The sequence below is a fragment of the Poecilia formosa genome, unplaced genomic scaffold, assembly GCF_000485575.1.
Source record: "Poecilia formosa unplaced genomic scaffold, Poecilia_formosa-5.1.2 Scaffold58, whole genome shotgun sequence".
NCBI classification, from domain to species: Eukaryota; Metazoa; Chordata; class Actinopteri; order Cyprinodontiformes; family Poeciliidae; genus Poecilia; species Poecilia formosa.
This window is the reverse complement of record NW_006799997.1, coordinates 168,569-173,432: the sequence shown is the minus strand read 5'-3', so window position 1 is coordinate 173,432 and position 4,864 is coordinate 168,569. Positions and strand designations below refer to the sequence as shown.

The 4,864-nt window shown below is 39.4% G+C and overlaps 1 long non-coding RNA gene across 1 annotated transcript; it reads right to left on the bottom strand.

Moving 5' to 3' along the window:
* Nucleotides 1-2,696: 2,696 nt before the first annotated feature.
* LOC103139188 (uncharacterized) lies at nucleotides 2,697-3,766 on the bottom strand. Its single transcript, XR_476381.2, has 2 exons — nucleotides 3,654-3,766; nucleotides 2,697-3,045 (listed from the first exon to the last, which is right to left on the bottom strand). It is a non-coding gene; the product is annotated as an uncharacterized LOC103139188 (long non-coding RNA).
* Nucleotides 3,767-4,864: the final 1,098 nt, after the last annotated feature.

Sequence of the window (4,864 nt, the reverse complement as noted above, 5' to 3'; positions counted from 1 at the left end):
TTTAAAGACGTGTTCGTTCATGTTGCAGCGTTTTCTGGCTGCGACGTGTTTGGCTGGATGGACACATTGTCCTCCATTGTTGGTGTCTTTTAATCAGTTTGGGAATGAAAAGTTTCTGAGCTGCTGGAGAATTTTAACTGCTACCAAACTGCAAAAATGGCTGAACGATGGATGAAACACTCATGTGCAGTTAGAGAAACGGCATCAAAACGAGTTGTTGTCAGGCCAGGGGTCAAAGAGGAGCGTGAAGAGCTAGCTAATATTTTTTATTTAAAAAAAAAAAAGCAGAATTTTGCTGTATAATTTGTATTGAATTGACCTAAATGTAATCGATTTGAACTAAATTCTACATTTGTAGATGATTTGACTCAGACATAGAAGCATATCCTTCTTTCAGCCATGTTTTGATCGTCCTGCCATGAACACCAGACTGACCATAAAGCCATCCAGTTTGCTGCAGTTCCTTCAGCTCCACGTTTCGCCATCAGCAGGAATGCTGATAAACTTTGGTAATGGAAGCACCAGGCGCTCCCAGAGGTCCAGATGCGCGGCGGCTCTGTCAGCACAGAACATGATTTGATATATATGGAGAAAACAAGTGCGATCTTCAGATATAAACTGCTCCGTGATCAAAGTGGCCCCAATGCTAATTTGCATAACAAACATGTCAAAGCCACAAGACAGAAACGGCTGCAGAGGCGTATGGTTTGGATTTCCCTGGAGGATCTGTGCAGGAAGTGGCTCTGTTCCTCCATCACCGTGTTATTTGCAGCTGCAGTGGGAAGCAGGTACTGCTGCTGGTTCTTCGCCTCAGAGCACACAGGAAGTGGCTTTATAAGAGCGGAGACCCGAGAGAGGCACGGACGCAGAAGAGCTCAGCTTCCACAAATCAGAGAGATGCTGATGTCAGTGATTCACAGTCTGAGTTTTCTACAAACTCAGGTCTTGTCCAGATGTAGCCAGGTTTTATGAAAACTTAACATATCCACTGCGTTCTCTGAAAAATAATACGATCAAGCACAATGGATCGTTTTCAAAGAAGTTTTCATCCACATGAACCCACACCGATCCACCCCTGAACGTTGTTTTTCACATGCCATGCCCACAGGGGGCAGTGTAGTGCGAAGCTAAAATCTGTCAGCCAGTCAGCTAGGTTCAAAACAATTAGCACTTCCTGTTAGGAATTAAAACACGAGGTTCAATTGCGTTTACTATGACGGCATACTAGAGCCATTTTACGAAGGAAAAAAAAGAGGAGTACTCTGAAATTTTGAGATTAATCTGAGAAACTGTCTAAAAAAACAAGGGAATTCTCTGAGCTCAAAAAGTTGTAAATTTGCATGAAAACAATCAGAAATTTTGAGATTACTTTTCTGAAAATCAACAATTCTCAACTCTACAAACTCAACAAAAATTCTAAGTTTTTCTCTTTTAGAAAATACATTAAATTAATGTGAAATTTTCTGAGTTTAAAATTAAAATTCTTGCAAATTTTAGACTTTTGGAGCTCAGAAATTTCCAGGTTTTTTCTAGAAAATTTCTGAAATTAATCTAAAAATGTCTACATTTTTGGACAGAAGCATCCTCCTTTTTTTCCCCCTTAAGTACAATGACCCTAATACGCCGTCATATTTGACAGATACATAGGTTGACCTAGTATTAAATATTGTATTAGGACGTAAAATTAATAAAGACAATATTGATTGAGAATCAATCAATGTGTCAAAGTGGATATGCACAGGATCCTAAATCTCCATTTTCTTAGGAACTCATGCAAACACAAATACAGAATCTCAAATCTCCACTTTAAAGATAAACAATCATTTTTAGTGATATTAAACAGAGTTTTTACGGTGATAAAAGACAAAGTGTATAAAAACACATTTGTTTTTCCAGATATCGTGTTGACTCTTGAGTTCCATTCAACCATTTTAAAGTGGAAAAGATCACAGTGAATGGTGGATGTTTTTGTCGAGATTATTTATTGCTTGCAAAGCTGATTTTCCAAACCGTATTGTGATTCCTTGTTTTTCTGTGCTGTTGTGACTTGGCGCTGCCTCGCAGCGCCTCGTGGTTTCAGAAACGTGAAGGTGTGAAAGCGTGTCGTCTTGACCCGCGCTGGCCCAGATCTTTAAATAATCATCAACCCTCTCCGTTTCTCCAGGGATTCGCAGCCGAGACGTTTATCCGTGGAGACACAGGTGTGAGAAGCCAACTGTGAATAAAGCCTGGCTCACAAATCCCATCTGGACCCAACGTAGAGTGTGCTAAACGGTGTCTTCATTTGGTTTTGGGTAACAATTCAACCATAAGCAAGAGAAAACGGCAGAATTTTTGGAGATAATCAGCAGTTTTCAATGTCTTGTTGTGGCTAATTTTTAGAGAACAAAATACATTCATGACACATAAATGGATGGATGGATTTAAGTCCTCTGGATGTAAAGCAGCTAAATGTTTCTTCTCCAGCCAACCCTCGTCATCAGCTTTCATGTGAACTTTTTCCTTCCTCAGAAAGTGGCTCCCTTTGTAACCGGAGTCCCATCAAAACCACAAGTTGACATTTTTACATTTCGCCACGTCACACGTAACACACACACGACGGGTTAATAATCAGCCAGATTTAGCCACACTGACAGACGTGTCAGTGGAGATGGACTAACTCAAAGTAAATATGGAAATTTCTTTTTTTTCTTTTCTTGATGAGGCTTAGAGTGGAGAAACATTGAGTTTGGGGCTAACAACGAGGGAGGGGAGCGCATCTACAGCCTTTCCCATCCCAAAGGCCTCCTTGTTCTGCATGTGTGTGTCGAATAGACAGGTTACCGTGGTGATTAAGCTCCTCTTTCAAGCCCGGTCCCATCTGAAGGTGGACGCGATCTTTGAAACAGAAGCTTGTGGGCTCTCGGGCCGCCTCTGACCCGCCTGATGACAGTTCCTGTTCATATGAGAGGAGCCGTGGCGTTACGGAGGAGCCCGCAGAACCCGGCTCTCCCATGGGAACCCGGGCCCGAACCGTCTCAGTGCATTGTGGGTCGCCGTAGAGGCCTGTCAGCCACACAGAGCGGAGACAGTTAGCCAGCGGTGAGGGAAACAAGGACCTGCCCCATAGAGCCGTTTAATGGAAGACAATGAAAGGATGACTGACTGCAGGGGTCATCTTAATTGACTAAATATGTCCTCTTTTAAATATGGAACATGTTTTATTCAGTTTCAAAGCTCTTCATTACTTAAAACTTGCTATAATTATTAGGTTTGCATCTGATTAAGACAAGAAATTATCTCGTTATAATGAAAAAGTTCCTCATTCTTAAGTGAGCATCCAAAATACGGGACAGCTCCACCTCAGTACTGAGCTTACATCATGTGTCAATTGTGACGTAATTGTGCAATATTTCTTATTTCATCCACCTGAACAAGATGCTATTAGATGCAAAAGATGGACGTAATTAACACAATTTTTTTTTCCCCATAAATTGTTTCAGCTGCTGTTGGCCTCCGAAAACAAGGGTTTTGTTTAAAGCAAACTTGCAACTTCAAGCAGAATGTAAGTAGAATCAAAAACTATCGTAATGCCAACACGCATTTTTACTCAAAAGCATATTACTATTTTATCATTAAGCTTCATTTAAACAGCTGAGATCAATCATGCTCACCTAAACTGCAGAAAGCTTTAATCACTTTGTTCTCATTCTTTTTCGTTCTTGGCAGAGTCTCCTGTTGTTGTATTCTTTTGCTATATATAAATATTTTAGATACATTTTTCGAATTAGCTGCAACTTCTGACCGGAAGAATAATTTGCAAACGAAGCACAGCTGCGCTTTCTGCTTCTCGAGGACATTTTTTTACTTAGGTTTGGTTAAGTAAGGAGACCAGTTCCATCTAGTGTTTGTAAATGCACATTGCAGGCTGTTGGCTTCCTAAAGGTGACTGTTAGCCTGAAATAACCGGAAGTAACTAAGTCTGACATTCGCCAAAGGCCATCGACCCTTGGCGCATATAACCCGCGATCCTGTCTGACAACTGTCAAATAAAGACCAAAAGAGCTGACAAAGCCTTCAAAGAAAATGTACTTTTCTTATTACATCTCTATTCTCTTTAGACCTGATTTGCTATCAGTTATAATAATTAGTCGAAGCTAATTCAAATGCTAAGGTGCTAATGTACATTTGATTTCATAATTTCATTTGACCTAATTAATTATGCTTATGACTACATTTGCTAATGAAGGAAGTTGCTATGGTGTTTAGCTCTGAATAGACCAATTGTTCGAATGAAAAATAATTATATTTTTCACTCAAAGTATATTTGTATTTTTGATATTAGCACTAAAATGCTACATGTTAGCTTTTAGGTAAACACTTTGTTAGCTCTTTGTCAACCCTCAAAGCTGGAGGCTTTATTTGTATTTCCTGTTAAAAATAATATACCAACACAAGTGATTGTTAAAAATCAGATTCCAAAATAGAAAATCACATAAGGTCAAAGCACATAGAAAGAAAATGTGATGGGGAATCCCAAAGGTTTTTCTGGTCTGAATGATGGGACAAGGAAGCAGTTTGCTGCTTAAATGGCTTTTTATACAGAGTTACAGCGGTTTCCATGGGAATCACTTTCTGCCCGCTTTGGAATCTAACAAACAAATCCAAAAATCCACATATAAAAATCAAATGATTGGTCCATCATGGATTTGCCAGTACAGCGTGATAACATAGATTTTTAACATGTATAATGTAGATTTAAATAGTGTGATTTTCCTGCCATAATGCTTCAAAGCTGATATGTTTTCCACACAATGAAAACAAAGACTTCACAGCTTCTCGGAAACCAATTTTAATAAGTCAAACACTTCACATGAAAATAAAA